The sequence below is a fragment of the Bufo bufo genome, chromosome 2, assembly GCF_905171765.1.
Source record: "Bufo bufo chromosome 2, aBufBuf1.1, whole genome shotgun sequence".
NCBI classification, from domain to species: Eukaryota; Metazoa; Chordata; class Amphibia; order Anura; family Bufonidae; genus Bufo; species Bufo bufo.
Window position 1 is genome coordinate 277968859 of NC_053390.1, and position 12687 is coordinate 277981545.

Below are 12687 nucleotides of genomic sequence, written 5' to 3' on the forward strand. Positions count from 1 at the left end.
CTGCACGAGCACAATCCGCAACGCACACAGATAGCCTTAGGGTGCACGCCCCCAAAATCTTAGTGAATTGGACGTTTAAAAAAAACCTGTTCACACAAGGAAATATTGGAACGCTCCAGCTGAGGGTAAAGTTCACAAAAACTGGATGGGCCGGCCTCACGGGTGGCAGACGTGTGGATGTCCCGCAGCAGTTTTCAGCAGTATTGTCCCCTGAACAACAAAAATGTGTGCAAACTCCAAGACTCATCCGAAATTCTGCATTCAATCTGCAGCAGGTGAACGTGGGATGAGGCTCCGCTGAAATCAATACCAATACATCAGAGGTTTGCCTGCCTTATCCATAGGCATCATACTGGGATTCGGTGGGAGGAGCTCACGTCAGGAGGACCCCCATCTACAAATTGTCAGTAAATAAAGGAGGAGGAGAGCCCCTTTAACGACCCCAGGGTTAACTGCGTAGTACAAGTTTCAGGATGCAGCCGGGACTGACAAACACGGATGAACCTCCTGCTTCCCCCCAGATACACTGTACACATTTGGAGATCTCCCGACCTGACAGTGAATTCCTTAGGAAAGTTTTGTTATTGCTAGTTCTCGGTCCTTCTAGCCCAGGACTCCAGCTCCAAACAAGGCTCCCGTCCCGTCTAAACAGTGGGGTCCATGTTCGGCAGCACACAGCTAGGGGGAGGGATGGGAATTTAACCTTTTCTGCTCTAATTCCTCCCAGTGGTCCCTGTTTTGATTCGAGGGGGTGTAATAGGAGGACGGGGAGGGAGCGCGTATGTTTGCTTTATTTTTTTCCCTCCCCGTCAGGATTTGCAGAATGCGGGATAGGCACAGTAGGAGTGCACTGACCTTTGGATACCACTGATATTACTGTACATGGGAATACTGCGACTGAAATAACCTAATAAGGGAATTCTGGCCACCTTTCCTATTGAAATGAGAATCCTTCAAATTTATTACGCTGACAAAGTGGACATCAAACGCAAAAGACGCCATGAATGGAGGAGGTGCGGTGTGTTTGTATAGTCTACCCATTAAAAACCTGCAGTGATCTAAAAGGCAGATCACTGCTGCCGAGCCAAGGGCTGGTTCACATCTGCATCGGAGGCTGCGATCGGGATCTCAGCAGAGAGTAGAGTCCTGAATGCAAGCCTAAAAAAAAAAAAAGAGGGTGGTCCACGTTTTGCGAATCTAGCTTTTTGTGCGGCATGTATAATCCGTGTGCTTTCCGCCTGTGTATGTCCGATGTGCAAAAGGACAGAACATGTCTTATACTTGTCTACAAAATGCAAACCGTTCACCCACTGTAGTCAATGGATTAGCAAAAAATGCAACACAGACCGCATCAGTATTTCGCGGATCCGCGCGGTTACGGACGGCAAGGGAACCTGGCATTCGATTTTTGTACCCTATGGCCCCTTTCAGACGAGCGAGTATTTCGCGCGGGTGCAATGTGTGATGCGAAAGCATTGCGCCCCCACTGAATCCCGACCCGTTCATTTCAATGGGTCTGTGTACATGAGCGTTGTTTTTCACGCATCATTTGTGCGTTGCGTGAAAAATCGCAGCATGTTCTATATTCTGCGTTTTTAAACGCAACTCTGGCCCCATAGAAGTGAATGGGGCTGCGTGAAAAACGTATCGCATCCGAAAGCAAGTGCGGATGCAATGCGTTTTTCACTAATGGTTGCTAAGAGATGTTGTTTGTAAACCTTCCGTTTTTTTTATCACGCGCGTGAAAAATGCATCAATGCGCATTGCTCCCATGCGATAAAAACTGAACTGAAGGCAATCGCAGGCAAAACTGAATGAACTTGCTTGCGAAATCACGCATTTTTAACTGAACGCACCCTGACCTAATCCGTATCGCTCGACTGCAAGGGGCCTAAACCACCAGTATGTCGTTATATTGCTGGGGTTTAGTGTAAAGAACATGGTCGCTGTCAAAATCCTCCATTACAGCGTGACGCCAAACTACAACGTGCGCTGTGTGTGAGTCCAGAGCATGCCCAGTGAAGGGAGGTGTACGGCTTCGCCTGCGCATGCTACAGACTGTTCTCTGAAAATTTAAATACAGTGCACGCTCTGATAGGCGGCATACACACTGCCAAGATTGATTTCCACTGCCCCATTCCATTCCTGATCAGTTTTAGGCCTCATGCACACAACCTCATGTAGTTTGCGGTCCGCAAAAAATATGGATGACGTCCGTGTGCATTCCGTATTTTGCGGAACATAACAGCTGGCCCCTAATAGAACAGTCCTATCCTTGTCCGTAATGAGGACAATAATAGGACGTTCTATTTTTTGGCGGAACAGAAATACGGACACACGGAAACGGAATGCACACAGAGTAACTTCCGTTTTTTTCGCGGATTTGAAATGAATGGTTCTGCAAAAAAAACTGAACGGACACGGAAAGACAATACGTTCATGTGCATGAGGCCTTAGAAGCAGAACAATGAAAATAACGGAAGCGCCAGATTTGACACAAACGGAATACACTGACTCTAAGGCCTCTTTCACATGGACGTCGTGGGTGAGGGCCAGATAGGATACAAGTGTGTTCAGAGAAAATAGTTGCGTTCTTCAGTTTTTTCCGCACGAGTGCAATGCGTTTTGCACACGCGTGATAAAAAACTGAATGTTTGGTACCCAGACCCGAACGCGGACTTCTTCACTGAAGTTCGGGATTGGGTTAGGTGTTCTTTAGATTTTATTATTTTGCATTATAACCACGTGGTGAGCGCGATGACGTCAGCGAAGGTCCTTTTGCAGGTCCTTCAAGAAGAACAAAGTAGAGGATCCCGGCTGCGCGATCAAGTGGATGAGGTGAGTAATGTTTTTATTATTTTTTAACCCTCAATTGACATTTCACTTTGCATTCTGTATTATAAATGCTATTATTTTCCATTATAACCATGTTATAATGGAAAATAATAAATTAAATGGGGTCCCAGGTCGCTCATCCCTCATCTCCTTAGCAACCATGCGTGAAAATTGCATCGCATCCGCACTTGCTTGCGGATGCTATGCGATTTTTACGCAGCCCCATTCATTTCTATGGGGCCTGCGTTGAGTGAAAAACGCAGAGTATAGAGCCTGCTGAGATTTTCACACAACGTACAAGTGATGCGTGAAAAACATCACTCATGTACACAGCCCCAATGAAATGAATGGGTCCGGATTCAGTGCATTCATCTCACGCATTGCACCCACGCGGAATACTCGCCCATGTGAAAGGGGCCTAATGGGTTCCACTTTCCATCTGAGGTGCCAGAATTTAAGAGGAGATGAGTCCTGCAGGCAGATTTATTCCTCTGGTATTTTGAACGGATCTATGACGGAGGCCCCAAATGCCCCCTCTGTCGTGATAGCATCACATTTAGTACCCTACGGACAATTTCACATGAGCGTGTATGCTCTGTTTGTGTGAGCGGTATTTCCCAGACTGAACGCTCCTCCTGTGACACAGACTCATGCATTATCCTCATTTATAATGCTTTGTGTGGCTGCCTGACCTCGGCTGTACTGAACTGTACTGACGCAATTATGTCAGTACAATTCAGTACAGCTGAGGCAGGAATACACAGCATTATAAAGCATTATAATGCAGTGTGTTTATGTCACAGGGGCAGCGTTCATTCCAGGAAATACCACTGTCACATGGATCATATTTCACTGACTGAATACCCTCAAGTGACTAAAATCTGCAAAATCTCTTCTTGTAATCTGTAGCAGAAAAAAAATAAAAAAACATCACAAATGGTGCACTTTTGTCCCTGACTTTCTTCCTGGAACGCTGCCAATTTGACTCAGATTTGATTCTCGGCATTGCAAAGGGTGAAATCCCCTATAAAAATCCAAGGTAAAAATTAACATGCTGCAGATTTAAAGGGGTTCTGCAGTTTGTTTAAACTGATGATCTATCCTCATCAGCATCTGATCGGCGGGGGTCCGACACCCGGGACCCCCACTGATCAGCTGTTTGAGAAGGCAGCGGCGCTCCAGGAGCTCTGCGGCCTTCTCACAGTTTACCGCCGGCCCAGTGATGTCACGACTAGTATCAATGGCCTGGGCGGGGCTAAGCTCTGTTCACTTGAATGGAGCTTAGCCCCGCCCAGGCCAGTAGATACTAGTCGTGACGTCACTGGGCCAGCGGTAAACTGTGAGAAGGCCGCGGCGCTGCTGCCTTCTCAAACAGCTGATCGGCAGGGGTCCCGGGTGTCGGACCCCCGCCGATCAGAAACTGATGATCTATCCAGAGGATAGATCATCAGTTTAAACAAACTGCAGAACCCCTTTAAGATTTGCATCACAGGTCAGTTTCGGCGGTGGATTTTTTCTGCCACGTGCGGACGAGAAATTGCTAAAAACTCATTCACTTTGCTGGTACTGTACAATGCTTCAGATCTGCCAGCGTTTCAGTCACGTGTGGACATAGCCTTAGGCCTCTTGCACACGACCGTATGGTTTTGCGGTCCGTTTTAAACGGATCCGGTTTTTTGTTTCAGTAGTGTTTCCGTTCCGTTTGGGATCTGTTTTTTGCGGATCGCAAACGAAAACTGAAGCATACAATAATGTTTAAACAGTAAGTACATAAAAAAATTGGGCTGGGCATAAAATTTTCAATAGATGGTTCCGCAAAAACGGAACGGATATGGAAGACATACGGAGGCATTCCGTTTTTATTTTTTTGCGAAACCATTGACTTGAATGGAGCTACGGAACATGATTTGTGGGCAATAATGGGACGTGTTCTATCTTTGAACGGAAATACGGCAATACGGAATGCATATGGAGTACCTTCCGTTGTTTTTGCGGACCCATTGAAGTGAATGGTTCCGCAAACTGACCGCGAACGGAATCCACAAAAACGGAAAAAATAAACGTTCGTGTGCAAGAGGCCTTAAGGTCACGCATAACGGTGGGGGGAAATCTATGTAAATCAGGGGCAGGCAGAGGGACTTGACAACAAGAACGACAATGTCAGCGGTGGCCTGAGAATTTTGACAGATACCCGACATCTGTATTAAAATGCCCCCAATACCTCTACCGCCCACAGCCTGAACTGGCTGATAACAGAGAACAGCCGCACATCACACACAGATTACATAGACTCTAGCTATAATGTCCCTGAAAGGGTGAATAGCTGCTGCGTAGTGGAGCTCTACAGCAGTGATCTGCAACTTGTGGATGGCGGAACTACAACTCCCAGCATGCCCTGTCTGAAGCACGCTGAGAGGTGCACATGCACCCTCTCTACAGTATGTACAGTATACCCAGGGATGATCTATATACATGCACCTTATGAGACCCCCAGCAGCAGAGCACTACAACCCATGACATCCAGTAAAGCAGGGTCAGCTGCTGGGGCCCCCCAGGTACAGGTGTAAGGAAGAAGCACAGGCAGGCGGGAGTTGGAAAGTTTGCGGTGAGCTAGTTTGCAGAGCAGTCTTACCTGGCCGGCTGCCTCGTCCCCCTTTGTTTCCCCGGTGCCTGCTCTCACTGCCTTCCTTCCTCTTTCTCCATGTTCCACCTGCCTAAACAGAGACAGCTCCACCCGACCAACCCAACCTGCTGCGAATGAGCCCAGGCCACGCCCCCTGCCCAGCCGTGCCTTCCACGGGGAACCCCAGGCTGGGACAAAGGCGCAACCTAGTTTGTTTGTCAGGCAACAAGGCGGGGCCAAGGCTTGGAAGCGGCTTTGTTAGCATGGCAACCTGTGGCTGAAGATAAGGGAACGGGGTGTCGCTGATATCGATCGCCACCTTCTGGTTGTGCTCGGTATTGCACCCCTCCAGTGCTCGCGTCTTCCTATATAACCGTGCTCTGCTTTTCCCGTGGGGTTTTGAGATTATAGCAGGAAAGTAACCCACCCCTGACCTGTCGTGATAGCAGTCACACAACCGCCTTCTCTACAATGTCAGAGGCTGCTGCCAAATACATACCTCCCAAGTGTCCCTCTTTTGGAGCGACAGTCCCTCTTTTTGACCCAAGTCCCTCTTTCATTAAATGTCCCTCTTTTTGACCTGGGAAATGCATAAATGTGCATTCATTTACTAAATTGCTCCTTACTAAAGTGTCTGTCTAAGGCCTCCTGCACACGACCGTATGGTTTTGCGGTCCCTAAAAAACGGATCTGTAAAAAATATGGATGACATCCATGTGCATTCCGTATTTTGCCGAACGGAACAGCTGGCCCCTTATAGAACAGTCCTATCCTTGTCCGTAATGCGGACAAGAATAGGACATGTTCTATGTTTGAACGGAAATACGGAAACTGAAGGCATACGGAGCACCTTCCGTTTTTTTTTTGTGGATTCATTGAAATGAATGGTTCCGTATACGGAACGGAAAAAAACGGAAACGGAAAAAAAAAAACATTCGTGTGCAAGAGGCCTAAGAGGGTGAAACGGCCACCATTGCTTAAAGGGAGTCTTTCACCTAAAATCACCATTATAGAACACTAACATCAGGATCTCCATTACATTCCCCGTATTGGGAGGGAAGGGATGCAAATGAGCTCTTAACAAGCTCTGCCTCTAATGCCACCAGATGTAAGGCAGCTATCCTATAAGTCAATGTTCAGCTCTTAAAATAAGCCTTGAAACATGACTTGGATATTAAATAAGCCAGCACCTCATCTGCCGACAGCTGTTTCGGGGTGATTGCCCCTCATCAGTGCAGAGCAGAGAGGACTGGCTTGCTGGGTGAGAGGCCTGTGTTTGGGTCAGGGGGGAACTAACTCTCCTTAGGGAGAGAGCACCTTAATCAGTTTGAGGAGACTTATAGGCCATACATGCTCCTCTGATAAGGTGCTGGCTTATTTAATATCCAAGTCATGTTTCAAGGCTTATTTTAAGAGCTGAACATTGACTTATAGGATAGCTGCCTTACATCTGGTGGCATTAGAGGCAGAGCTTGTTAAGAGCTCATTTGCATCCCTTCCCTCCCAGAATTCCAGAGGAGCATGTATGGCCTATAAGTCTCCTCACACTGATAAAGGTGCTCTCTCCCTAAGCAGAGTTAGTTCCCATTCTCCATATTAGAATACTACCTTTCATATTGCTGTCCATCGCTGATTTTCTCAGAAAAACGCTTTTATTCAATATGATAATTAGCTTCTATAGGTGCCCAGGAGCGGCGTTCATGTGGCCGATGCTCATGCCCCTCGGCGCTTTTCATGCCAAACCCCTCCCCTTTGACCCCTCTGGCCCGCCCTAGATTCTTCTGATTACCTCCTCCCTTCAGTGAGAAATCCCGCGCCTGCGCCGTTCAACAGAATCTCCGCGCCTGCGCACAGCATTACCCTTTATAGGCAGAGGCACCACAGCGTTTAAAGTGCATTCGCCGGCCCGTACATCCCGATCTAGCCGGCGGAAGTAAACAGCCGCATCAGAGGGCTGTACTGAAGCCGGAGAAGGGGTGGGTCGGCGCAGCAGCATCATCTCTCCTCCTTTGCCCTCCCTTAGTCCTGACTCTGCTAAGTAGGTGTCCCCCCATTTTTTTTATATCAAACACAGCCCCACTCTTAGTAATCATCCTCACATATACACAATGTGATTTGAGCCCCCTGTCAAAATAAATAAGCAGCGAAAGGGTTAATATGTGCAGACGCGGGATTTCTCACTGGAGGGAGGAGGTAATCCGAAGAACCTAGGGCGGGCCAGAGGGGTGAAAGGCGAGGGGTTTGGTATGAAAAGCGCCGAGGGGCATGGGCACCGGCCACCCTTGGGCACCTATAGAAGCTAATTATCATATTGAATAAAAGTGTTTTTCTGAGAAAATCGGCGATAGACAGCAATATGGAAGGTAGCATTCTAATATGGGGAATGAAGGGATGCAAATGGGCTCTTAACAAGCTCTGCCACTAATGCCACCAGATGTAAGGCAGCTATCCTATAAGTCAATGTTCAGCTCTTAAAATAAGCCTTGAGACATGACTTGGATATTAAATAAGCCAGCACCTCATCTGCTGACAGCTGTTTCAGGGTGATTGTCCCTCATCAGTGCAGAGCAGAGAGTACTGGTATAACTGGGTGAGAGGCCTGTGTTCGGGTCAGGGGGGAACTAACTCTCCTTAGGGAGAGAGCACCTTAATCAGCGTGAGGAGACTTATAGGCCAAACATGCTCCTCTGGAATTCTGGGAGGGAAGGGATGCAAATGAGCTCTTAACAAGCTCTGCCTCTAATGCCACCAGATGTAAGGCAGCTATCCTATAAGTCAATGTTCAGCTCTTAAAATAAGCCTTGAGACATGACTTGGATATTAAATAAGCTAGCACCTCATCTGCAGACAGCTATTTTGGGGTGATTGCCCCACATCAGTGCAGAGCAGAGAGTACTGGCTTAACTGGGTGAGAGGCCTGTCAGGGTTAGGGGGGTACTATCTCTCCTTAGGGAGAGAGCACCTTAATCAGTGTGAGGAGACTTATAGGCCATACATGCTCCTCTGATGAGGTGCTGGCTTATTTAATATCCAAGTCATGTCTCAAGGCTTAGTTTAGGAGCTAAACATTGACTTATAGGATAGCTGCCTTACATCTGGTGGCATTAGAGGCAGAGCTTGTTAAGAGCTCATTTGCATCCCTTCCATGCCAGAATTCCAGAGGAGCATGTTTGGCCTATAAGTCTCCTCACACTGATTAAGGTGCTCTCTCCCTAAGCAGAGTTAATATGGGGAATGTAATGGAGATCCTGATGTTAGAGTTCTATAATGGTGATTTTAGGTGAGAGACTCCCTTTAAATATGGTTTCTAATACTGTTGATGTAAGTTTTTACTTGTTAGAGTTGTCATTGTGCAGTTTTGCCACAAGAGGCCGCTGTTTCCCCACATAGTTAAAGGGTTTCTACCACCACATTTTGACCTAATTAGCTGTCTGACACTAGCGATCTGCTAGTGTCTGCTCTACCTAACAATGCTATTGTAATACTTTTCTCTGCAGCAGTTACCCTAAAAAACGAACTTTTATTGCTATGCAAATGAGCCTCTAGGTGCTATGGGGGCGTCTTTTCAGCACCTAGAGGCTCCGTCTACTCACCATGTCTGCCGCCCAGCTCGTCCCTCCAGCCCTCCCATCTCCTCTAGATTGACAGCCTCCATCGCGGCTGAATTCTCGCGCCTGCACCGTGTGCGTCTGCATTCGGCGCAGGGGCAGTGACTGTCAGACCGCTCCCTGGGCCGGCATCTCCACTGCTTGAGGCCGGGCGTCGTCTGTTCCTGGGAGCACTCTGATGTCATCGGCGCAGGCGCAGTGAAGATGCCGGCGCAGGGAGCGGTCCGACAGTCACTGCGCCTGCCCCGAATACAGACGCACACGGCGCAGGCGCGAGAATTCGGCCGCGATGGATGCGATGGAGGCTGTCAATCTAGAGGAGATGGGCGGGCTGGAGGGACGAGCTGGGCGGCAGACATGGTGAGTAGACGGAGCCTCTAGGTGCTGAAAAGATGCCCCCATAGCACCAAGAGGCTCATTTGCATAGCAATAAAAGTTCGTTTTTTAGGGTAAAAGTATTACAATAGCATGGTTAGGTAGAGCAGACACTAGCAGATCGCTAGTGTCTGACAGCTAATTAGGTAAAAATGTGGTGGCAGAAACCCTTTAAGTTTTGCTAAGTATTTGAATATGCATAAGAGGTGGAGATGATGTCTCATGCTGTTGCTGTGAAGAAGCAGGGAATGGTGAGCTGAGCAGACATTTCTGGGCAGAGATTGGAAGATAGCATTGTGTGCCCTCCTCCCGTCAGTGGGACTTGGAGTGGCCAAGATCACTGTTAGAAGTGACTGATGACTGTTAGTGATCCAGAAGGTGTCCAGGAGAGAGAGGATTGGTTCCCAGAAGGCTGGAAGAGCCGTGGAATGGTCAGGGCTGCCATAAGAGGTAAAGTTACTCAGTCTGGAGAAGAAGCAGTCCGCCATTTTGTGAGCTGTGTGAGAGGACCGTGTGGATCCAGATTCTGTTCCTAGGGATGAGCATCAGCGTCAGGAAACTGATCAGAACAAAGGGTCAAAGTTACAGGTCCTGTAGGATCACATGTTGTGGCAGGGACTTGATGTTCGGTTTGGAGAAACCAGCAGATACAGTACAAGTACAAGTACAAGTATTGACTTGTAGGCTCTGCTGTGTGCGCCATCGGTCAGGTCTGTTCCCCTGCGTCACAGTATTGACTTGCAGGCTCTGCTGTGTGCGCTGGCGTCTTAGGGTTGTTCAGTTGGACAGGAACAGTGACTCTGAGACTGGAGTATAGGGGATCTTGAATACTTCTGTATTGCTGTGTTTAATACTACTGTTAGTAAAATTTCAGTTTTTTGCATAAATGCTGGTGTCGGTGTCGCTTTTCTCGTCTTTGACTTTGCTGTATCCTGGGGAGCCCTCCCCGGTTCACGGTCTTATATCTGTATGGTTTCTACCTGTATTTTAGACCATAACTTCATTGTTTTGTGCAATTCCTACAGTTAAAATATATATAATCTGATGATTTATGATCTAAGATTTATGTTTCAAAGTATTTTATTTATTCATAATAATAAAAAGAAAAAAAAATGAAAAAATCATGAATATGATTTTACATATATATTAGGTACAATATCAGTAAATCTTATACAAATCAGATTGTACATTTGGTGCGAATATCAGCATATCCATATTAATCAAAACAAAACAGAAACAGTGATAAAAGTAAAAGGAAAATTAACATAAGGAGATCATGTCGAGAAAATATGGTTAGTGGTTTGAGTGCTTTCAGAACTTTTTATACACTAAATGACCCTTAGTTCAATACTTTCAAGCAGGGTGTCCTAAGAACCTTAGCATCTATACTGTCGTACCAAATTGTACATTCAATGAGTACGAGGAGGACATCCAAGGCTCCCACAGCTACTCAAAAGACCAATATGTGTCCTGGCGAATGGCCGTAAGCCTCTCATAAAGCAATATTTTGTTGATTCTGTCTATTACCGCTAAAAAGCTGAGCTCTGCCGATCTCCATTTATACGCAATATGAATCCTAGCAGCTAATAGCATGTGCTGAGATAGTTTAAATTTAGAATACGTTAACCATGAAGGTTTGTCTTCAAGAAGGCATAAGGTAGGTGACAGCGGGAAAGGCACAATCCAGCACAGAGGAGATCAAGTTACAAATCCTGCTCCAAAAATGCTGTACTACTGGACAAGACCACCAAATGTGATAGACCGTGCCATCCACCCCACACCCCCTGAAGCATAAAGGAGAGACCTCTGGATAAATACGGTGTAGTCTAAAAGGTACCAAATATGCCCTGTGAAGAACCTTAATTGAGGTTTCTAATAGAGTAATTTGCCATGAGGTCTTAGTCAAGGTCTGAGAGCATTGATGCCATCTAGCTTATGGGAGTTCCTCCTGGATGTCCCCTTCCCACTCCAACATGTATGGTAGTTTAACCCCTTCCGGGTGGTATTTAGTAGCCCGTAAATCCTGGAAAGTAACCCCCGCTTATATAACGAATAAGTAATGAATCTCTCAAAGGGGGTAAAGTCTAGGGTCATATTGCTAATCTTCAGGGAATGGAGACATGAGAAGATTCGAATAGCGTTGAATGATTCACTATCCGGGAGGGCATATTTATCTTTAAAGGGTTTCTGTCACCCCATTAAACCGTTTTTTTTTTTTTTTCTTTAATAATAATCCCTATAGTGCGATCTCATGATACATAATCAAATTAATCATTTTGGTTCAGTAGATTTTGCTAAAAAACGATTTTTAAAATATGCTAATTACCTTGCTACCAGCAAGTAGGGCGGCTACTTGCTGGTAGCAGCCGCATCCTCCGTTGGTAATGACGCCCCCTCGGCATGCTGATTGACAGGGCCAGGGAAGGGAATCCTTCTCTGCTGGCGCTGTTAGAATTTGAAATCTCGCGCCTGCGCCGTACCTGGCTTCAATCGGCGCAGGCGCACTGAGAGGCGGCCGCTCGCTCGACCGCTCCATTCTCAATGCGCCTGCGTCGATGACGTCATCGCATACACCCGGAAGCAAAATCTACTGAACCAAAATTATTAATTTGATTATGTATCATGAGATCGCACTATAGGGATTATTATTAAAGAAAAAGAAAAAAACGGTTTAATGGGGTGACAGAAACCCTTTAAAGTCAGCTAGGGAGAGAAGTTTCCCCCTAATTAGGAATCTGTGAAGTGTAGTAAACTTGTTGGAAATCCACCAATGAAATGCTCCTATGTGAAGTCCTGGCGAGAATACTGGGTTGCCAAACAGGTGAAAAAGCGGTGTATGTTTAGACTGAAGACCTGCTTTGAACCTAACAGACCGCCACAGTATCAGTGAGTGATGTGACAATGGTGAATTGGAGCGAATAGGGGAGTAGTATTCCAGAGCAAAGCTCTCCAAGTCCAGGGTGCAAAGAGAGATTGTTCCATGGACACCCACAGGGGGGAGACCTCTGGTTTCAAGTGGGACAACAATAATTGAGCCAAGCAAGCTGCCTTATAGTACTTAGTAAAATCAGGAACAGAAAGGCCTCCCTGAGTTTTGTGCCTGCACATTGTGGACATTGTGGAGATTCTGGCACGCTTACCACCCCATATAAATTTCATTGTATCAGCTTGTATACTTCGGAGATCCCTGGTAGGGACGTGAACCGGAAGGGTTCGGAATAAATAGAGCAGGCGGGGCAAGACTAC

General features: G+C 46.7%; 1 protein-coding gene across 2 annotated transcripts in view; it reads right to left on the bottom strand.

Annotated features, from left to right (window-relative positions):
• KIAA1671 (KIAA1671 ortholog) overlaps positions 1-5617 on the bottom strand; it is a 183304-nt gene extending 177687 nt beyond the window's left edge. Inside the window, exon 1 of one of the 2 annotated variants that reach the window (XM_040416571.1) lies at positions 5468-5617. The gene's annotated coding sequence lies outside the window, so the exon portion shown is untranslated. Of the gene's footprint in view, positions 1-552; positions 642-5467 lie in introns of those variants that run through there. The other variant, XM_040416572.1, reaches the window with a different exon arrangement.
• Between the last annotated feature and the right edge of the window lie 7070 nt (positions 5618-12687).